Below are 25252 nucleotides of genomic sequence, written 5' to 3'. Positions count from 1 at the left end.
GATCTGTTGGTTAGTGTAGCCACCTTCATCAGTTAGAGAGATTTTTTTGATATCTTGCTGCAGCTGTAGAAGCTGCAGCACTTGCATTTTTGCATTCTACTTGCTGCTTCAACTTGCATTGTTATGTTATAGAAATGGCTTCTTTCCTTTAACCGCATGACCCAACCTTTTCTAGCTTCCAACTTTTCTTCTGCAGCTTCCTTACCTCTCTTCACTTTCATAGAATTAAAAAGAGTTAGCACGTTTTTCTGCATTAGGCTTTGGTTTAAGTGAACATTGTGGCTGATCTGATCTTCTATCCAGAACACTACCACTTTTTCCATGTTAGCAATAAACTGTTTCACTTTCTTATCATTTGTGTGTTCACTGGAGTATTACTTTTAATTTCTTTCAGGAACTTTTCCTTCGAATTCACAACTTGGCTCTTTGGTACAAGAGACCTAGTTTTTAACTTGTCTTGGCTTTCATCATGCCTTCCTTACTAAGCTTAAGTATTTCTAGGTTTTGATTTAATGTGCAAGACATGAGACTCTTCCTTTCACTTGAACACTTTAGGAACCATTTTAGAGTTATTAATTGTCCTAATTTCAATATTATATATCTCAGGTAATGGGGAGTTCTGAGAAGAGAGTGTGAGACAGAGGAACAGCCAGTTGGTGTAGCAGTCAGAATGCACACAACATTTATCAATTAAGTTCACTGTCTTATATGCATGTGGTTCATGGTATCCCAAAATAATTACAATGGTAACATCAAAGATCACAGGTCACAAATAGCCATACAAGTTATAGTAACAATAAAGAAATTTGAATTATTGTGATAATTACCAACATGTGACACAGAGACATGAGGTGAACATATGCTGTTGGAAAAACAGTGCCGCTAATAGACTCACTTGACACAAGGTTACCACAGACCTTTAATGTGTAAACAAAATGCTGTATCTGTGAAGCACAATAAAGTGAGGCACAATCCATTAAGGTATGCCTGTATTCCTAAACATGTTTCCCCTGAGTGGTTTAAAATGGGTGAAAACTCTGTTTTTATTACTTTATCAGTAGCTTAAATGTAAAGTGTAAATTATAATTGGCATCTATTTCTTATTTAGCTTCCAAAAGCACTTTTCAATGATTATCTCTCTACTACAACTGTGAGGTAAATAGATGGAAAATATGATTAGCCTTATCCCTAGTGGGATATTGGGAGTTGAAAGAGGTAAATTACTTGCTTAAGGTCACCTACGGGGTCACTGGTAGAGCTGAAAAATGTTTAAACTCTAAGTTTGACAGGGACATGCAGATGAGTGTCTTTGAAACTAACTTAGCTATTGCAGTATTCTGGGAAATTAAAAATGATCAAGTTTCAAAGGAAATAAAAACAGTGAATGAAATATTACATAAGAAATATTTTTCTTATTTTCTCTTTAGCTAAACTGTTTCAAAGAATGCAAAATTACCCTGAACCAGATATCTTTCCATATTGTTCTTGTATCCCAGACTCTGTCAATGAAGGTAAAATTATGAATTATATAAAGTATACACACATGCCCGCACATCTAGCAAAAATAAAATGGCATTTAATGAAATCCTCACTAATATTAACAAATAATTATTGATGAAAATTTGAATGATTAATTTTTATAAAATTAATTTCTTTCTTTCCAGTACATGGTACAAAAGACCATGAGATCTGTGAAGGAAAAGGGGCAGCTTTATTTTCTTTAAAAAAAAATCTACAGATTGGGGAGATGCAGCCTCTGGTGTAAAATGGAAGAGTAGTCTCAAGAAGGGAGGCAGAAGCTGGCTTTTATAACTTATAGGATCTATCCTACTTAAATGTGTAGCAATTTGGGGGAAAGGTTATGAATAATTATGAAGGGAGTTAAGCATACATACAGTGGGAAAACATATATGTAACTTCAGGGTGGGGTTTTAGCAATAAAATGAAGTGGAGGCCAGGTTCAGTGACTCACATCTGTAATCCCAGCACTTTGGGAGGCCAAGGCAGGAGGATTGTGTGAGGCCAGGGGTTCAAGACCAATGTGGGCAACGTAGTGAAACTCCATCTGTATAAAAAATAAATACAAAATTAGCTAGGCTTAGTGGCATATGGCTGTATTACCAGCTAATTGGGAGGCTGAGGCCAGAGGATCACTTGAGCCCAGGAGTTGGAGGTTACAGTGAGCTATGAACACACCACTGCACTCCAGTCAGGGCAACAGAGTGAGACTCTGTCTCTAAAATAAATAAATAAGAAAAGGAAATAATAAAAATTAAAACGTTAAATGAGGTGGAATTTGTCTCTTTACTTCAAAAGATTAACTATAGGACATAAAGATGGTTTGTGTGCATTCTCTATAAACAAGAGAAAACTGGCTTGAGATATGCATCTGTTGATCAAGAAAGAATGTCTGTAAGGCTGATCCTCTGTCCAACTGGAGTTGTAGCAGGACCGAAAAGCTGGGGTGGGGGTTGGCAGTTGGGGGGTTGGGTACTAATGACTTGGGGTGGGGTGGGGTGAGGAGGTGTTCAGCAAGTTGGCATAAAGTGGTCTGTTGGGGAATTTCCAGCTGCAATATATCTTGGCAACGACAACAAGAACTGGTTTGGCTTGATTGTATAAAGGGAGGTCTTGTGACACTTTTACAACATCTTTCTGAGAGCACAGTTCATGTGACCACTCTCTTACCCAGCCATGGCCACCTGATTCTGTCTAAATTTGAGCACCTCAGTTAGCTATGGGGAGTCCATTTTGTTTCTAGGCTGGGGGGCATACTTTAACAAGTAAATCAATCTATTTTAATAATACAAACTCCAGGATGGAGTCCAAGTTATAATAAAACTATAAGAAGTTTAAATTTAGCATAATTAGTTCAAATTTTAGATGAACCCCTGTCCAATTATATTAAATTCTCAAGTGTGGGAGTTTACATTAATGAATGGTGAATGCATTGAGTGCCAAGAAAAAATGCTCCTTAAAGTAAAAAGAAGCCACAGTCTCTGAACTTAATGACCTTCAGGTATCTTATTATTTTGTAACTTTTGATGTTTTAATGTTTTTCCCTAGAGCTAATAAAGCTAAACAAAAAGGGAATCTCCAGATATGTGGTGTTATCTTGATAGTGTAAGAGTCTTTCCAAATGGAAAAATGGCTTTCCCTCTGTGTGGTCAACATTCAGATACTTTTTCAACCAGAAAATGCCTCTGATCAGTGGAATGGATGATAGAATATTTGGGAATATCTAAGCCTTTCTAATTAGCAAAGTGTTCTTCCATGCTTGTTACAGAAAATCAAAGCTTAACAGAAACACATGCTCATTTCACATAAGAGGAATGAGGCTTAAAAAAGCAAATGCAAATAGTGACCTTTAAAAGTAATTCAAGTTGTTCCATAAAGTGTTCTAAAAACTGGAAAACAGGCATTAGTTATAGGAAAGAGATATGACAGAATCAAGACTGCCTTTATTAGCTCATATTACTATTATTCACAGAACTGTCCCATTAATTTGGTTAAAAGAATCAGTTCCCTTTTTTATATTAGTTTGTTGATCAGAAAGATAAGGTGGCCTTTAAAATAGTAGCAAGTGAAAAATGAGTCCACATTTTCTTTTACCTTATGTGGAATTTTTAATGTTTTTATGAGGTATACCACAAATCACGATTGCACAGAAAGGGAGGAAGAAGAACATAATGTTGACTAATAGACAAATGTTTTAATTCAGTACTATGTGGTTATAGTAAGAGAATTGGAATAATAAAATGACAACCAACAGTGAAGATGAGACTAATCAAAGAATATGTAGCAGTTTAGGAAGAACACTAAAAGGCTTCACTGAGGGACATAAAAAAATGCTCTAATAATTGAAGAATCATACTGTGAAAAAACTGGTAATTTAAAAAATTGCATATATATTTGCTCAATAATTACATATATTCCAATTTTTTAAAGAGTAAAGAATATTAGTATTGGGAAAATACAAGGAGAACAAGGACACAGGAACACAAACACAGAAGGTCTGAAATGCTACTATTTATTAATAAAAGTGTTGGAGCTCAAGATGAGGTACAGAAAGAGGCACACAGGAAAAACTCCCATGGCTGCTGATGTCAGAAGCACATACTAAAGTATATTTCTTCAATGTGAGGAGCACATGTGAGCTGTAAAATCAAAATCTCCTTTGTATAACAATGAAGGTAGTATTCACTGGCTGATGATTGGCTTTTCTAATAACACTCTTTTGTTCCACAACCAGGAAGCAGGCTTAAACACATAGAAGAGCCAAAGTTTTGAAACCAGTCTGCCACTGTGACAGTTGGGAGAAGAGATTGTATTATGAACTGCCCTCAATCCAACTATCTCTAATAGTTGGAGAAAAATAACATCTAAAGTACTGTACACACTTACACACACCCCTGAGTAACAAGAAAAATGCCTAAAAACCTGGAGAACAACCCAGACCTCTCTACAAGGAAAACTTCTAATCAATAGCTGACCCTGAATAAAATTCAACACATTGAAAGATGAGTAATTTTAAAAAGGAGCAGTACAAGATCTATTTAAATATATTATTTATAAAAAGGATGAAACTGCCGGACGCGGTGGCGTGTGCCTGTAGCCCCAGCTACTCGGGAGGCTGAGGGAGGAGGATTGCATGAGTCCAGGAGTTCTGGGCTGTACTGCACTATGCTGATCGGGTGTCTGCGCCAAGTTCGGCATCAATATGGTGACTTTCGGGGAGCGGGGGACCACCAGGTTGCCTAAGGAGGGGTGAACTGGCCCAGGTCGGAAAAAGGATGAAACTAACATATATTTAAGCATAATTTATGAATAAAAGATTTGAACCTTCTTCTAATTGAAAGTTCAAACGATGTGTTAGAGAAACATTGACACAGTATGAATGCATGTGTATGTGTGTATATATAATTTTTCATGTATATGACATATATTATTACATGGGTATAACATTCTATACATATATACAATATATATTATTTTATTAATATATAATCTAAAATATATGTTATATATAAACCGTACAATTCATTACATTGACTAGTATATATGCATAGTATATTTATATAATAATATATAATAAATATTTTATGCATTATAAATAATAAAGACACATATGTGTAAACATATTGAACTTTAATAAAGAAAGATTCCTTATGCTGCCAGACAAATAAACACCAAATGACATACTATATATATATATATTTAAAATCAAACCTGACATCACAATTCACAAACTGGTTTGTCAACATCCAGAAGAAAAAAAACCCCACAAAATCCCCAGGGAAGATGTTTCATCTAAGATTTTTTTATACAAAATTTCATTCAAGTATGAAATCAAGTGGGAAAAGAAACATAAGAAATAGCAATAAGCACTGAATCTAATTGGAAAAAATAAACTTTTAAATGTGGTTAAAATTACAGGGCTGAGGAGATAAAGGAACTGGGAACAGCTGTTAATGGGTACGTGGCTTCTTTTCAGTGTGATGAATATGTTCTAAAATTTATTATGGTGATGGTTGCACAACCCTGTGAATACATAAACATCCCTGAATTGTACATTTTAAAAGGATGCATTTTATTATATATAAATTATGTCACACCAAAGCATTTATAAAAATATTATAATATTCACTTCCACAAATTTTTATATGGTTTATTTTAATTTATATCAATTAATAACATTTTCTAATTTATCTGAGGAGAATAATTTTGACCCATAGATTTTTTGGAAATTATTTTGTTTAATCTATAAATATGTATGTACTAAATATCCAGTTGATATTAATTTATGTTATTGTTTTCTTTTGTTGTCAAATAATATATTTGGTATAATTTGCATGCTTTTAATTTTCCTAAGCCTTGTTTTATAATCCAAAGGATGATCTACCTTGTTGAATGTGCAGTTGAAAATATACATTTCACTGATGTTCATTGGAATGATTTATGGATATCAGTTCAGCCAGGTTGACTGATAATGTTCTTGAGATCTTCTACTGTGTATCTTTGATAATTTTCTATTTCCTTATTTTATATATTGTGGATATTTAGTTTTATCAATCAACAAAAATCAATAATTTTCAATATATTTCTCTTTTCAATTCTACAAGTTTGTTCTTTATGATTTTTGAAGAACTGTGTTTATATTCATATACATTTTAATTGTTATTTCTCTTAGTGTTTTGGTTCTTTTATTATTATATAATGGCTCTCTTTATCCATGGTAATTTTCCTTGCTTTGAGTATACTTAGTCTGATATTAATATAGTTTTCACATTTCTTTCGATTATTTGTATTGTATATATTTTCCATCCTTTGACCTTTTTATTTTAAGCTTTTGCAAGTGTACAATTCTGTGGTACACTCAAAATGTTGTACAATCACCACCACTATCCATTTTCAGTACTTTTTAATCATCCCAAATAGAAAATCTCTACCCATTAAACAATAACTCCCTATCCCTCCACCCCAGACCACAGTAACTTCTGTTCCACTTTCTGTCTCTATAAATTTCACTATTCTAGATACCTCATATAAACAAAATTATTGAATATTCATTATTCTTTTGTATCTGGCTTATTTCACTTAGCACAGTGTTTTTAAGGTTTGCCCATGTTGTAGCATATATCAAAATTTCATTCCTTTATATAGTTAAATATATAGTTCCATTATATGTATATAACACGTTTTATTTATCCATTTATCTGTTGATGATAGAATTATTTTTGTAAAAATTCATCAAACAGATAAAGGATATAAGGGAGAACCAAATGGAAATTTTAGAACAGAAAAATATACATACTGAAATAAATTCACTGCAGGGGCAGATTAGCAGGATGGAGATGACAGAGAAAATAATCATTGAATTTTAAGATAGATCAACATAAATTATCTAATTCAAATAAACATAAAAGTATACTTTAAATGATTAATTGAACCTCGGACCTGTGGTACCATAAGAGAAGTTCTACTGTTTGTGTCATCAAAGTCCCAGAAGAAGAGATACAAATGAGAAAATGAAAAATATTTGAAGAGATAATAACTAAGCACATATAAATGTACAAATTTAAGAAGCTGAATGAACCTCAAGCAGGATAAGCCCAAAGAAATACATGCCAAGATTCATCACAACGAAACTTCTGAAAACAAAAGACAAAGTAAATCTTGAGAGATTTACCAGAGAGAAACAACTCTGATATCAGTGGATATTTTTAAAGAAACCACTTAAATCATAGGAAGTAACAGTATTTTTTAATTGATACATAATAGTTGTACCTATTATGGGGTACATATGATATTTCAATACATGCATACAATCTGTAATGATCAAATCAGGGTGATTGAGATATCTATCTCCTCAAACATTTATCATTTCTTTGTTTTGAGACCATCTCAAATCTTATTGTCTAGATATTTTGAAAGATATAATAAATTATTGTTAACTATAGTCACCCTGGTACTACCAGACACTAAAAGCATCCCTTCTATAAAACTGTACTTTTGTACCCATTAAACAAATTCTCTTCATTGTCTCCACCCCTTCTTACCAGCCTCTGGTAACCACTATTCTACTCTCTACCTATATGAGATTTATATTTTTGGCTTTCACATATGAATGATAACATGTGATATTTGACTTTCTGTTCTGGGCTTATTTCACTTAACATAATGTTCTTCAGTTTCATCCATGTGTTGCCATAAATTACAGGATTTAATTTTTATGGTTGAATAATATTACATTGTATATATATACACCATATTTTCTTTATCCATTTATCTGTTGATGAACACTTAGGTTGATTATATATCTTGGCTATTGTGAATAATGCTGCAACAAATGCAAAAGTGCAAGTATCTTTTCAACATACTGATTTTTTTCTTTTGGATACATACCCAGCAGCAGGAATGCTGAATCATATACTAGTTCTATTTTTACTTTTTGGGAAACCTCCAGACTGTTTTCCATAGTGGCTGTACTAATTTACATTATTTTTGAAGTGCTGAAAAGAAACATCAGTCAATACAAAATTCTCTATCCAGAAATAAAAACCTTCAAACAAAAGATTAAATAAATATATTTTCAGATAAAAAATAGTAAAGAAGTTTTTCTAACCGAAAGGAATGATAATGGAAGGAAATTTAGAACATTAAGAATAAAGAAAGATCAATAGAAAGAGTAAATATATGGATAAATGTATATTATTTTTTTCCAAGTATTTAAAATTATATTTGACTGTTGAAATGAAAAATTATAACATTGTCAGAAGTGGTCCTCAATGTATGTAAAACTAACATTTAAGACAACTATATAATTAAGGTAGAGAAGGATAACAGAACCTAATTCAAATGACAACATGTTGATAGTAACATAGCATCAGCTAGATTTTTACATTTTAATCCCTAGAAAAAACACTGAAAACAAAAACTGCACAAAGACTTATACTCAAAACATTATAAAAATTGAAATGAAATATTGAAGAATGTTTAAGTAAGCCACAGAGCCATAGGCTGAATAGTGGCTTCCAAAAGTCATGTCATAATCCTCATCACCTGTGAATATTTTACTTTGCATGGAAAAAAAGGAGTTAGCGGATGTATGTTAAGATTCATGATGATGGAGAGATTATTCTGGACTACCTGGTTAGGCCTAATGTAATCACAAAGAATCTTAAAAAATATATTTGAATATTTTCATAATAAAGTGTTTGAAGAGCTAGATTTAAAAAACAAATGCAGCAAAAGTAGAAGAAAGAAAATAATTTAGAGCAGAAATAATTGAAATTGAAAACTAAAAAAAACTATGGAGATGAATAAAAAAACTAAAGTAACAAATGATTCAAATGATAAAGAATAAACAGATAATATGAAAAAGAAGGTATAAAATAGAGTAAAAAAGATTTATAATAAATTGCCTTGAACATTGTTCTAAATATTTCAAAACTTAGATATAATGTTCTTTTCTAGAAAAGGGTAAAATGATGTCAGAGATAGAATACTATGAATTTTTCAGTAACCATTATTGACTCAGAAGTTAAAACCCAGACCAAAACCAAAACAACGGAAAATAAAAACATAAACATTACTAACCAAAAAATAGAGAAGCTAACAAAGAAATTCCAATATAACACAATACATTACAAACTAAAGGATAAAAATCAGATAATTATCACAATAGATATACAAAAAGCATTTGACAAAATTCAACACTCTTTCATAATAATAATGGTCAACTAAGTATTTATAGAAGCAATGTACTTCAACATTAAAAAGGTAATATAAGACAACCGCACAGTACACATCATAGTCAATATTGAAAAATTAAAAGCTTTTTCTTTAAAATCAGAAAAAAACACAAGCGGGCCCACTTGTGTGGAAAACAAACTCAAAGTGCTTTTTGTATTGTCTTGCTCAACAGCAATCAACACAGAAGACTTCTGTGACAAAATGTTTAAGTTTATTTTTCCCACACACCAAGTAAGCAGTCAGTTCTGCAGTGAAAACCAGCAGGGTGTCCTCCAATTTAATTCTGACACTATCCACCTGGAGATAGTGTCAGATCCCACAGGAGGAGGCTTCAGTCCCACAAAACTGCCACACCTTCAGACACCAGTCACAAGTCTGGGCCTCCACAACTTCTGAACTACTGTTTTTATGTCGGGGTTCCTAGGAAGCCCTCTGGGTTTGGGTTTGATTAATTTGCTAGGGTGGCTCACAAAACTCACTGAAATAAATACTTATATTTACCAGTTTATTATAAAAATATTGCAAAGGGTACAGATGTAGAGATGCATAGGTTGAGGTATGATGGAAGGGGTATGGTGCTTCCTTGACCTTCCTGAGTACATTAGTTTGGCTGGAAAAGGTAGGACATCTCAAAGAGGAGATTACAGGTTATAGATGGGTTCAAAGATTCTTTTATTTGTAAATGGTTAAAGAAATAAACCTCTGTCTAAAGGCTTGAAAGGTTTTAAGTTAAGATAAGGAAGTCTGTTAATCAGATACAAGCCACAATATATTCAAAGTGGTCTGTTAAGCAAATTGATGGCCTGCAGGTGATTTAACCTTTGCTCTGCATGGCCTTAGGTCATGTTAGTAATTTAGTATCTTACTGTCACAAAGAGTCTGTTTTTTCAGTCTTATGGTCTCTGTTCTAACATTAATGCTGGTCAATTCTTGTATCTGAACTCCAAAAGAAAGGAGGTATAAGAGGCTTCTCCAACATCCTTTCCCTTCACAGCCAAGAACTCAGTTTTAAGGTTTTTACTCGGGTTCCTTTGGCCAAGAGCGGTTCCCTTCAGTCAGCAGGGGGGCTTAGCATTTTACTTTCGTTTACAAGCTGAAAGACTTATATATTGAAAACTACAAAACATTGATGAAAGAAATTAAAGGAGACACCCAAAAATGGAAAATCAGTCTGTGTTCATTGATTGGAAGACTTAATATTGTTAAAATGTCCATCCTACCCAAAGATTCAATGCAATTCCAATCAAAATCCCAATGATATTTTTTTACAGATTTATAGAACAATTGTAATATTTATATGGAACCACAAAAGACCTCCAATAGTCACATCAATTTTGAGAAAGAACAAAACTGAAGGTATCACATTTTCTGATTTCAAGATATATTACAAAGCTACAGCAATTAAAACAGTACAGAATTGGCATAAAGACAGATATATAGATCAATGAAACTGAATAGAGAGCCCAGAAATAAATTTGTACATATACAGTCAACTGAGCTTTGAAAAGGGTACCAAAAATGCACATTGGGCAAAGGATAATTTCTTCAACCAATGGTACTAGGAAAAATGGATATCCATGTGCAAAGATGAAATTGGAAACATACCTTACATCACATAGAAAAATCAACTCAGAGTACATTAAAGACCTAGAAGAAAACAAAGCAGGGAAAATCTTGTGGACATTTGTCATGGTAATAATTTCTTGACTATGACACCAAAAGCAGAATCAAAAAAAGCAAAAATAGGTGGGACTACATCAAACTAAAAAGCTTCTCCAAGCAAAAAAAAAAATCAACAAAATGAAAAGGCAACATATGGAATGGGAAAAAAAATTGCCAAACATATATCTGATAAAGGGTTAATTTCCAAAATTTATAAGGAACTTTTACAGTTCAAATAGCAAAACCCCCAAATAACCTAATTAAAAAATGGGCAAGGGACTTGAATAGACTTTTCTTCAAAGAGGACATAAAATGGCCAACAGGTATAGGAAAAGATGCTTAACATGATAAATTATTTGGGGGCATAATCATTAAGGGAACAAATTACATAGTTGGTTATATTCCAAATAACATTTTCAATGAATCAAGATACACTCTGAATAGTTGAAGAGATGGGTCACAGAATGGGAGAAGATACTTATAACACACGTAAGGGAAAGGAAATTATTTTTCAGATGTTGTTATGATATTAATACACATTTTTAGTGCTTTGAAATTGTAAAAGCATTTCACTTTGATGACATAACTTTTTGTGAGGATGTAAATAATTTCCTTGTTGAAGGTAGTAGATTCACATAACTACTTTTGTAATTGTGGTAAAATACACATAACAAAATTTGCCACCTTAACAATTTTTAGTATGCAGTTCAGTATTGATAATTATAGTACATTCATATTTTTGTGCAATCTCAAAAAAGATTTTATGTTGCAAAAATGGATCTCTATACCCATTAAATAGCAAATAGTCATTTTCCCTTTACCCAGGTCCTGTCAACCACAATTCTATCTTCTGTTTGTGTTCATTTGACTACTCTAGATACTTTATATAAGTGGAATCATACACTATTTGTCTTTTTGTGACTGGCTTATTTCACTTAGCATAATGCCCACAAGGTTTATTCATGTTGTTAAATGCGTCAAAATTCCCTTCTTTTTTGTCTGAATAGTATTCCATTTTATGGATAAGCTTATCCATTAATTGTTCTGGCTAGGATGTCAAGTGCTATGTTAAAGAGAAGTGGCAAGAGTGGGCATATTTACCTTGTTTTTGATATTTTTAAAAAAGCTTTCAGTCTTTCACCATTAGCTATGACATTAGATGAAGGCTTTCATATGTGAGTTTCTAATGCTGAGCTAGTTTCTCCTTATTCCAAGTTTGCTTGGTTATTTTTACCATGAAAGTGTATTGAATCTGGTCAAATGCTTTTTTTATGCAACAGTTGAGATGATCATAGGGTTTTTAAAAATCATTTTGTTAATATGATGTAATACATTCATTGATTTTTATATGTTGAACCATCCTTACATCCCAGGGTAATTCCCACTTGGTTATGGTGTATAATCCTTTTAACAAGCTGTTGAACTCTATTTTCTAGTACAGATGCTCCTCAATTTATGATGAAGTTACTTACTTCTAATCTCCTCATAAATTAAAAATATTTTAAGTTAAAAATGCACTCAAAAATGATCTGAATCTTCAAGAAATGTGGGATTATGTGAGGAAACCCAACTTGAGAGTTATTGGCATTCCTGAGGGTGAAGAAGATAATAAGCAAGGGTTGGACAAGCTATTTGAAGACATAATTGAGGAAAATTTTCCAGGCCTTGCCAATACTCTAGACATGCAGATTGAAGAAGCTCAAAGGAACCCTGGGAGATTCATAGCAAATAGGAAAACACCACGCCACGTAGTCATCAGGCTGACCAAAATATCCACTAAAGAGTCCCTTCTCCGAGCTGTAAGGAGAAAGAAACAAGTAACTTACAAAGGAAAACCCATCAGAATTATGCCAGATTTCTCAGCTGAAACCTTACAAGCAAGAAGAGGTTAGGGCCCCATTTTCACGCTTCTGAAACAGAATAATGCCCAGCCTAGAATCTTGTACCCAGCTAAGCTAAGTTTTCTATATGAAGGAGAAATCAAGACATTCTCAGATAAACAAAGGTTGAGGGAATTCACCAAGACAAGACCAGCCCTCCAAGAAGTACTCAAAAGAGAATTACACACGGATCAGCACAAGAAAGATCCATGAATGTAAAACTACTCAAGAGCTAAAGATCAAATTCCAGATACCACAATGGCCCAGGAGAGAAAACATCACAATGAAGTTCTACCCAACAAGCTGAACAAAAAACTGTCTCACTTATCAGTTTTCTCAATAAATGTGAATGGCTTGAATTCCCCGCTCAAGAGACATAGACTGGCCCAATGGATAAAAAAACACAATCCAAGTATCTGCTGTCTTCAAGAAATTCACCTAAACTGCAAAGATGCATTTAGACTGAAAATAAAAGGATGGAAATAAATATTTCAAGCAAATGGTAACCAAAAGAAAGCTGGTGTGGCAATCTTAATTTCCAATAACTTAGCTTTCAAACCAACAAAAATAATAAAAGACAAAGATGGCTACTACATACTGATTAAAGGCACATTTCAACAAGAAGCCATGACTATACTCAATATATATGCACCCAACCTAGGTGCACCTAGATTCATAAAGCAAACCCTACTAGATCTGAACCAAATGATAGATACCAATACAGTAATAGCTGGAGACTTTAACACCCCACTGACAGTACAGGACAGATCCTCCAAAGAGAAAATAAAAAAAGACATAATGGACCTAAATAGAATGCTAGAACAAATGGGCATGGCTGACATCTATAGGACATTCTACCCAAAGTCCACAGAATATACATTCTTCTCATCAGCTCACAGGACATTCTCTAAGATTGACCATGTCCTAGGACATAAATCATGTCTTAAAAAATTCAAAAAAATAGAAATTATACCATGCATCTTCTCAGATCACAGCGGAATAAAAGTAACAATGATCGCAAACAGAAACCCTCACTCTTACTCAAAGTCATGGAAGCTAAATAACTTTCTCCTGAATAATTATTCTATAAAGGAAGAAATCAAGATGGAAATCAAAAATGTCTTTGAATTAAATGACAATGGAGATACAACTTATCAAAATCTATGGGATGCAGCTAAAGCAGTCCTGAGAGGAAAATTCATATCCATAAATGCCTATATCAAAAAGACAGAAAACATGCAAATAGACAACCTAATGAATAGACTCAAAGAGCTGGAGAAAGAAGAACAGAACGATCCCAAACCCAGCAGAAGGTGAGAAATTACTAAGATCAAATCAGAATTAAATGAAAAGGACAACAAAGAAACTATAAGGGAAATTAATAAAACAAAAAGTTGGTTCTTTGAAAAGATAAACAAAATAGACACACCTCTGGCTAGACTAACCAAGAGCACAAAAGTAAAAACTCTAATAACCTCCATTAGGAACATGAAAGGAGAAATCATAACCGATGCCAAAGAGATACACGATATCATCTATGAATTCTACAAAAATCTTTATGCACACAAACTGGAGAATACGGAGGAAATGGACAAATTTTTAGAAACACATAGCCTTCCCAGGCTCAACCAGGAAGAAATAGAGTACCTGAACAGACCAATATCAAGAACTGAAATCAAAACAGCAATAAAAAACCTTCCCAAAAAGAAAAGCCCTGGTCCAGATGGGTTCACACCCGAATTTTACCATACATACAAAGAAGAACTGGTGCCCATCCTACATAAACTATTCTCCAATATTGAGAAGGATGGAATTCTCCCCAACACGTTCTACCAAGCCAATATAACATTGATACCAAAACCTGGAAAGGACGCAACAAAAATAGAGAACTACAGACCAATTTCCCTCATGAATATAGATGCAAAAATTTTCAATAAAATACTAGCAAATCGAATCGAAGTACTTATCAAAAAAGTAATCCACCACAACCAAGTGGGCTTCATCCCAGAGATGCAGGGGTGGTTCAACATACATAAATCTATAAATGTAATTCACCACATAAATAGAAGCAAAAACAAAAACCATATGATACTCTCATTAGAAGCAGAAAAAGCATTTGACAAAATTCAACACCCTTTTATGATAAAAACGCTTAACAAAATAGGCATTGATGGAACCTACCTAAAAATGATACGAGCCATATATGACAAACCCACAGCCAACATCATTCTGAACGGGGAAAAACTGAAAGCATTCCCACTTAGCACTGGAACCAGACAGGGCTGCCCATAGTCTCCATTACTTTTCAACATAGTATTGGAAGTCCTTGCGAGAGCTATCACGCAAGAGAACAGAATCAAGGGAGTCCAAATAGGGAAGGAAGAGATCAAACTCTCACTTTTTGCTGATGATATGATGTTATATCTGGAAAACCCCCAGGATTCAACCATGAGACTCCTGGAATTGATTAAAGAATACAGCAAAGTCTCAGGCTACAAAATTAATATAAACAAATCAGAGGCATTTATATATGCCAATAACAGTCAATCGGAAAACCAAATTAAAGACTCAATACCCTTTAAAATAGCAACAAAGAAAATAAAATATCTAGGTATATATTTAACTAAAGAGGTAAAGGACCTCTATAAGGAAAACGATGAAACACTGAGAAAAGAAATAGCAGAACTTGCAAATAGATGGAAAAATATACCATGCTCGTGGATCGGAAGAATCAACATTGTTAAAATGTCTATACTACCCAAAGTGATCTACAGATTCAATGCAATCCCTATTAAATTACCAACATCATTCTTTACAGACGTAGAGAAAATAATTATACACTTTGTATGGAATCAAAGAAGACCCCGTATAGCAATAGCAATTTTAAGCAACAAAAACAAAATGGGAGGTATTAATTTGCCAGACCTCAAACTATACTACAAGGCCGTGGTTCTTAAAACAGCCTGGTACTGGCACAAGTACAGGGACACAGACCAGTGGAACACAACAGAAAATCCAAATATAGAACCATCCTCATATAGTCACCTAATTTTTGACAAAGAAGGAAAGAATATACTCTGGGGACAAGAATCCCTATTCAATAAATGGTGCTGGGAGAATTGGTTAGCCACTTAGAGAAGACTGAAACAGGATCCACAGCTTTCACCTCTCACAAAAATCAATTCACAGTGGATAACAGACCTAAACCTTAGGCATGATACAATCAGAATTCTAGAAGAAAATGTAGGAAAGACTCTTACAGACATTGGCCTAGGCAAAGAATTTATGAAGAAGAACCCTAAGGCAATCACAGCAACAACAAAAATAAGTAAATGGGACCTGATCAAATTAAAAAGCTTCTGCACAGCCAAAGAAACAGTCAAGAGAATAAACAGACCACCTACAGAATGGGAAAAAATTTTTGCATACTACACATCAGATAAAGGACTGATAACAAGAATCTATTTAGAACTCTGGAAAATCAGCAAGAAAAAATCAAGCAACCCTATCAAAAAGTGGGCAAATGACATGAATAGAAACTTCTCGAAAGAAGATATAAGAATGGCTAACAAACATATGAAAAAATGCTCAGCATCCCTAATCATCAGAGAAATGCAAATCAAAACCACAATGAGATATCACTTAACTCCAATGAGAATGGTCTTTATCAAAAAAACCCAAAACAACACATGTTGGCGTGGGTGTGGAGAGACAGGAACACTAATACACTGCTGGTGGGACTGCAAACTAGTGCAACCCCTGTGGAAAGCATTATGGAGGTATCTTAAACAGATTCAAGTAGACCTGCCATTTGATCCAGCAATCCCATTACTGGGCATATACCCAAAGGAAAAAAGGTCATTCTGTAACAAAGACACATGTACCCGAATGTTTATAGCAGCACAATTCACAATAGCAAAGATGTGGAAACAACCCAAATGCCCATCAATTCATGATTGGATTAGTAAGCTGTGGTATATGTATACCATGGAATATTACTCAGCTATAAGGAATGATGAAGATACGACATCTCTATGGTTCTCCTGGAGAGAGTTGGAACCCATTATATTAAGTGAAGTATCCCAAGAATGGAAAAACAAGCATCACATGTACTCACCAGAAAATTGGTTTCCCTGATCATCACCTAAATACAAATCTGGGAACGACACCAATTGGATATCAGACTGAGGTGGGGGGTGAGGGAGGGGATGGGGGTATGCCTACACAATGAGTGCATTGCGCACCGTTTGGGGAGTGGTAACACTTGAAGGTGCTGACTCGGGAAGGGGGGGTGGGGAAGGGAGGGATATATACCTACACGATGGGTGCAACGCGCACGACCTGGGGAACAGACACGCCTGGAGCTCTGACTCGGGGGGAAAGGTGGTACAGGAGCAATGTATGTAACCTGCAATTCTGTATCCCCCATAACAAGATGAAATAAAAAAAAATGCACTCAATACAACTAATCTACCAAACATAATAGCTTAGCCTAGTCTACCTTAAATGTGCTAAAAACACTTATATTAGCTTACAGTTGGGCAAAATCATCTAGCACTAAGCCTATTTTATAATAAAGTGTTGAACACATCATGTCATCTATTGAGTATATATTGAAAGTGCAAAACATTATATAGATACAGGAAGTACAGTTTCTACTGAATGTATATTGCTTTCACATTATCATACAAGTAAATCATGTCAAACCGTAAATCAAAAATTGATATATTGTGCATGTATTTGTCAATATTCATCATGATTATTGGTCTTTAATTTTATTTTCTTGTAATGTCTTTGTCTGGCTTTGTTATTAGGGTAATGGTGACCTCCTAGAATGAGTTTGAATGTATTTCCTCCTCTTCTATTTTTTGTAAGAGTTTGAGGAATACTAATAATTCTTTTTTAAATGTTTGATAGAATTTACCAGTGAAGATACCTGGTTCTGAGTTTTTCTGTTTTGAAAGGTTTATTTTTAGTGATTAAATCACCTTACTAGTTATTAATATATAAGTCTGTTCAGATTTTTTATTTCATCATTATTTACTTTTAGTAGTTTCTTGTTTTTCTAGGAATTTATTTATTTTATCTAGATTATGAAATTTTTGATATCCAATTGTTCATATTATTCTCTTATAACTCTTTTTATTTCTGTAAAATTGGTTATAATGTTTCCTCTTTCATTGGTGATTTTTTTTCATTATTTATTTATTTTTTATTTCAGCATATTATGGGGATACAAATGTTTGGACTGCAAACTAGTACAACTTCTGTGGAAAGTAATATGGAGATACCTCAAAGAGCTACAAGTAGAACTGCCATTTCATTTGTGATTTTAGTTATTTGAGTCTTCTCTCTTTACTTTAGTTAATCCATCTAATATTTTGTTAATTGTGTTGATTTTTTCAAAGAACCAACTCTTGCTTTCATTGATATCTCTACGATTTTAGGTTATTATTCTTGATAAGTAGAATAAGTTTAAAATCAATACAAATAGTAAAAAACTACTCAGTAGAAAAGTAGCGAAATATAAGATCAAGTAATTCAAATGAGAGGAAATAGAGGAAATCTGAATATTGAAATAACATATGAAATGATATTAAGTAGGCCGGGCGCGGTGGCTCACGCCTGTAATCCTAGCACTCTGGGAGGCCGAGGTGGGCGGATCGTTTGAGCTCAGGAGTTCGAGACCAGCCTGAGCGAGAGCGAGACCCCACCTCTACTAAAAATAGAAAGAAATTATATGGACAGCTAAAAATATATATAGAAAAAATTAGCCGGGCATGGTGGCGCATGCCTGTAGTCCTAGCTACTCGGGAGGCTGAGACAGGAGGATCGCTTGAGCTCAGGAGTTTGAGGTTGCTGTGAGCTAGGCTAACGCCACGGCACTCACTCTAGCCTGGGCAACAGAGTGAGACTCTGTCTCAAAAAAAAAAAATGATATTAAGTAGCTATAAGAGAAGTGCAAATTAAAATTGCAATTAAAACCATACTTATTCCCCTGTCTTTCCATTCACAAACAATTAATGTATAAAGGCATTAGATAGGGTAGATTAAGGTAGTGGTGCAAGTGCAAGTGGGTGGGTCGGAGTGTAACACCATGATGGCTCAGACTAGAGTAGACGAGCATCATCAAGGCAAAGAGAGCATCCATGTGGTGATGAGGGTGGGGATGAGTTCACTATAGAGATACAGACCTGAATAGAGTCAGGATCACATCCATGTATGCGGACAGCAAATATGGGGTATCAGTGCTAGATCAGGTTGAGGAGGGTGTCCTTGCAGAGAAGGAACTTGTCATAACATATCAGATCTCTAGTATATTATGGAAGGTATTAATGCACAAAGTTTGGCCTGGTATAGTAATTTAGAGTCCAGGAAAGATAAGGAGGATGTTCACGTGGAGAGAGTGTCCTTTTACTGGGGGTTAGAGCCTGAGCAGGATGAGAAACTTGTACATCAAGGAAGCTACCATGCTTGGGGAGTCAGAGCTCGAAGAAGGTGAAGAAGGTTTCCATGCAGTGGAAAGTGGGAATGAAACTAAAGCCTCAATGTAGGGTCATGGAGTCTGAGTACAGTGAGGACAGTAAATTCACAAGGTAGGCTAAATGTATTTATTTTCCGTAATTTCATATGTGAAGTGAAATCTAGGAGGATTTCTATTGAATCATCTCCTATGCCAAACAGTGCCGTGAAGAGCACTGGACAATAAAATGGATGCTGAATAAATATTTATCAGCTTGATTTTCTCTAAAACTTTGATTAGATTTGTAAAAAATGCTTATCTTATTTTATGAAAAATAAATTCAAAGTTATTAACATGCCAAAATTTTTAGCATGGCATGCAATTCCATAATTCTTTCAAGTTCAATTTCTAATTATTTTAAATTTAATTCCAAATTAGTTCCTTAATTTTCTTAAATTCCAGCCTCATAATCTTCTATTTGCTCCTGTATACAATTGGCTGTAGGTACGTGGAAGGCCTCACTATTTCTTTCACATCTTTTCTGACCCTGTTTTATTCATCTCTGTCCTTGCATTATGAATAATCATTCTTAAAGACTGAGTTAATATAAGTATCTTTTCTTGGCTATTACAGGAAGAATTTTTGTTCAATATGACACTTTATTTTCTGCATTATTCTTTCCCTATTTCATCATACTTTTGCTTGCCTCACACCTGTGACAATTTCAGCCTGTGTCCATGTATCTTGTTAAGTTTTTCCCATGATAGCAATTCATTTAATCTACCAAGACAAATTTTTCAAAAAATATTTACCTTTTTTATTTCCATGTCATTGTTCTTCAAATTAAATCATCAGCATCATCATCACCAACATCACCCAAGAAAAGATTTATAAGCCAAAACTTTTCTAAAACTTCTCCAAGGTAATATTTTAGCATGATGTTAGAATCTCTATTTGATATCCATAAATTAATTTTCCATTAGAGATCACCTACTTTCCCTAATATAATTTCATCCATGCACATAGTACTAAGCCCTGGTTGAAGAAAAGAAATATAGCAGTTTAGCATCATATGAGTACAAGTTTAGCATTTATAGTATAAAATGAAGAGAAATGTGTACCAATTTTCTTTCCATGATCATGAGATTTGATAGCCTATGGATATTTTATACATTATATTCTTAGTTTACACGTATTTTACTAGTTGAAATTGATAGAAATTAGACAGTGTAACAAATGTATTTTTTGTTATTTTGCCATGATGAAAGTCTATCTAAAACTCAATCTGAGTGGTTTGCTAGGGTTTTAAGTCCCCCCACAATGTTTTCAAATAGTAAAATGAAGATTCATAGAACAATATTGAGGTAATTTGGAATTAAGTGTGGATGAATCAATTATCATATCAAGTGAACATACCAAAATTTATCAAAATATTTTAATGTTTTTGTTTTTAATGATTGAAAGAATCATTCCCTAAGTGATTAAAAATATTAGAATGCTTTTATGTTCCAAACATAATACTTTTATCAGTGCATAATATTCCTACCTATAAAGGGAAAATACATTTTGAAAAATGATATCCCACATACATAAATCCATCATGATAATTCTTAGGAACACACCACTCAATTTCACTCAAGACTATTCATGAATAGGGAATGTCTTAGTTACCTATTGCTGCATTACAAACTATCTCAAAACTTATTAGCTTAAAAAAACATTTTCTTTTCTCATAATTGTCTGGGTTTCCTGGGATCAGCTGTGCAGTTCTCTGACAGATGTTTTCAGCTATAGCTGCATTATTTTCCAGCTGACAAGGGTTTGGAATGTCCCAGATAGTTCCACTCACCCATTGGGTGCCTTAACACAGCTAGCTGGAATGATTGGCAGCAGGCTGGCTCTCTCTTTTTCCAAGCAGTCTTTCATCACTCAATAGTCTAATTTGAGCTTCTCTACATGGTGTCTGGATATCAAGGGACAGAAAGTGGAAGTTACAAGACGTTTCATAAGATCTGAGCTTAGAACTTTCAGATCATATTTTTTCTCACTTTTCTTCCTTGTCTTTGCAAGGGATCAGGTCATAATTTTCAATGACTTTATTAACCAAAGCAAGTCACAAGACGACAAGACTTTAAGAAAAAGTAGAGAACCAGCCTCTTGAAGGTGGAAAGTCAGGAACATACAAGTACAGAAAAAATTGCTGGTAGAATTTTTAGAAACAACTGTCATAGTTTGGATATTTGTTCCCTCCAAACTTTATATTGAAATTTGATCCCTAATGTTAGAGGTGGGGCCTAATGTGAGTTGTTTGTGTCATGGAGGTGGCTCCCTCATGAATAGATTAATGCCTTCCCTCATGGGTGAGTTCTCACTCTATTAGTTCCCACAATGGCAGATTGTTAAAAAGAGCCTGGCAATTTCCCACATCTCTCTTGCTTCCTCTCTTGGCATGTGATCTCTGCACACACCAGCCCCCCTTTACCTTTCACCATAAGTGAAAGCAGCCTGAGCCCCTCATGAGATGCAGATGCCCAATCTTGAACCTTCCAGCCAACCAGAATAGTGAGTAAAATATACCTTTTTCCTTTATACATTTCCCAGCCTCAGGTATTCCTTTATAGCAACACAAAACAGACTAAGACAGAAATTGGTACCAAGAGTGGGACATTGCTATAAAAATACCTGAAAATTTGGAAGTGACTTTGGAACTATTAATGGGCAGAGGTTGGAAAGAGTTTGGAAAGCTCAAAAGAAGACAAAAGGATAAGAGACAGTTTTGAGCTTCTTAGAGATTGGCTCAGTAGTTGTGTCCAAAATGCTGATAGAAATATAGAGAGTAAAGGGCATGATGACCAGGTCTTAAATGAAAATGGGGAATTTATTAGGAGATGGCACAAAGGTGACTAATGTTACATCATAATAAGGAATTTGGTTGCATTGTGTCTATTCACTGGGGCTTTGTGGAAGGCCAAACTTAAGAGTGATGACCTAGGGTATCTGGCAGAAGAAATTTCTAAGGAACAAAATACTCAAGGAGTGACATGGTTACTTTAAACAGCTTGTGCTCAATTATCAGCAAAGGCAGCAAAAGAATAATCTAAAGCAAGAATGCATAATTTAAAGGGAAGCAGAGTGAAAAAATTTAGAAAATTCATAGCCTGACCATATGGTAAAGAAGGAAAGAGTGTTTTTAGGAGATAAACTAAGGACATAGCAGAGAGACCACTTACTAAAGAGATTATCAATGTATAAAAGGGAGCCAAGTGCTAATAGGTGGAACAGAGGAAAAAAGTCCAAAAGGTATTTTAAAGATCTGCAAGGGCCCCTCTCCCATCACAGGCCCAGAAGCCTAGGAGAACAGAATGGTTTTGGGGGGACAAGCCTGGGGCACCACTGCCCTGGTCACCTTGGCACACTGCTCTGTCCATCTTAGCCATAGTCTGGGCTCAAATGGCTCCAGGTGCTTTTCAGGAGAATGCAAGCAGTAACCTTTGGTTACTTTCATGGGGTGTTAAGTTTGCAGGCACCCAGAATGCAAGAGGCATGGAAACTTGGAAGCTTCAACCCAGATTTCAAAGAATGTACCAGAATGCCTGCGATCCCAGGTAGAAACCTGCTTCAGGGGTGCAGCCATCATGGAAGAGTCCCTACCTAGGCAATGTCTAGTAGATCTGTAGCAGTGAAGCCACTGCCCTCCAGATACCAGAATTACAGAACTACTATCAGTATGCACCCTCAGCCTAGAAAAGCCTTGGGAACCACCCCTTGCACCACTGTGTCACAGATGCAGAACATCGAGTCAAAGGAGATTTTTTTGGAGCTTTAAGATTTAATGTCTGCCTTGTTGGGTTTCAGACTTGTGTGGGACCTGTTAGTTCCTTCTTTTCACTGATTTCTCCCTTTGGGGATGGATATGTTTACCCAATGCATCTACAGTCATTTTATCTTGGAAGTAAATATTTGTTTTTGATTTTACAGGTTCACAGCAGAAAGGCATTTACCTTGAGTCCCAGATGAGACTTTTTATTTTGAAACTTGAGTTGATGCTGAAACAAGTTAAGGCTTTTGGGACTATTGGGGATGGAATGATTATATGATGCACGTGAGGAAGACATGAGTTTTGAGGGGCCAGGGGTAAAATGCTATGGTTTGTTTGTTCCCACAAAAACTCAAGATGAAATTTTATCCCCAGTGTGATGGTGTTGGGAAGTGAGGCCTAGTGGGAGGTGTTTGGGCCATAGGAGTGGATTCTAATGAATGACTTGGTGCCATTCTCACAGTAGTGAGTCCTTTCTCTCATAGGACTGGATTGGTTTTGGGGGAAATAAATTAGTTCCCACTAAAGTAAGTTGTTATAAAGCCAGGACATCCCTCAGGTCTGGTCCCTCTTTGCACAGGCTTGCTTTCTCTTTGACCTTCTCCACCACATTTTGATGCAGCATAAAAGCCCTCACCAGAAGCCAAGCAGATGCCAGTGACATGCTTGTTGCATAGCCTGCAGAACTGTGAGATAAATAAAACTCTTTTCCTTATAAATTACTCAGTTTCAGGTAGTCCTTTAGAGCAACACAAAACAGACTAAGACACAATCTATCACAATACACCCTCTTGCCACAACAATCAATGTATTTCCAAAACGCAAAATACACTAATTCTCCTAAAGCCTTATTCCACTACGGCTTCAGCTCAAAGTCAAGAACCTCATTATCAGCATTAATTTCAGAAGTGGATGAGGCTCCTTAAGCATAGTCATGTTCTAGAAACCTGTGAACTAAAATGATAAGTTAACTGTCCTCAGATATTCAATATACCATGGTAACACAAGACTTAAATAACTATTATAGTTACTACTATTCATTTAAACAGTAAGAAAAGAAAGGTAGCCTGGTACAATCATCCATTAAAAACTGTGCCAGGAACATGTAATGAGTTTCCCCTTCTTAGGGGACAGAAGATATTCTTTGATTAGTATCTAATTCTCCTTTTGGGAATAGGTCTCTAATCCATTTTTCTCAGTGGTTCTTGCCTCCACCCTCTAAGGCCTCCATATTTTTTTCATAAAATACAACCTGTGTTTTCAATTGAATGATTCCATTAGCCTTCTGACTTCCAATAGAAAACTGGTAGCCTGGGGCTTCTTTTCATTTTGAATGATCTCTATAACTTTTAGACTAGACTGCTTTTGCAAATATAATGAAAAATTAAAATATTCTGGGGTATTCTGTAAAACTTATTTGGAATCATCCCATGCCACATTCATAATTCTTTCTTAGAATTACCTTTCTCTACTGTGGGAGTGTCTGGCTGCTGTGAAACATCATCTGAAAATTTTTAATAGTCATTTCATCTGATCGAGGGGATCCTATAGGAACAAATTTGAATATTATTGAGGTTTATAGAAAGGTTTTACAGTTGCAACTTTGACTTTATCTTGATTGTTAGGGTATGATTTAATAGCTTCACCATGATCTTTGCATTTTTGTATTTTTTACTTTTAAAATATTTTGCCAACTGGGTCCAAATTCTCCTTCAAAATACAACTTTCCTTCTTATTTTACCTTTATCTTGCAAAATAGTATCATATTTTACTAAAGTAAACTATTTGACACTTCCAAACATTCTGGCCCAAAATCTCCTCAGACAAGTTTACAATATATGAGGTATATTTTCTCTCTTCTCTCAGGTGACAGTGCCAACAAACTTTTTGCCAATATATTAAATATAATGTTTTACATTTTTCAGCTTTTAATCATAACTATTTCTTTACTGTTCTCCTGATCTCCATTATTCATTGTCTCATCACTTTTCCAGCTGCCAACCAACATTTGGTCTCAAAACCAGTGCTCATATTTTAGATTTTTGTTAGGGCAGTATTCTACTTTTAGATATTAATTTCTGTAGCAAGTATCCATTGCAGCATATCAAAACATCTAAGACATAATGCTTTAAAAATACAATGAATATGATTTCTAATGACTCTATGAGTTGTCTT

Source organism: Eulemur rufifrons, chromosome 30, assembly GCF_041146395.1.
Source record: "Eulemur rufifrons isolate Redbay chromosome 30, OSU_ERuf_1, whole genome shotgun sequence".
NCBI lineage: Eukaryota > Metazoa > Chordata > Mammalia > Primates > Lemuridae > Eulemur > Eulemur rufifrons.
Note: the sequence above shows the minus strand (reverse complement) of the source record.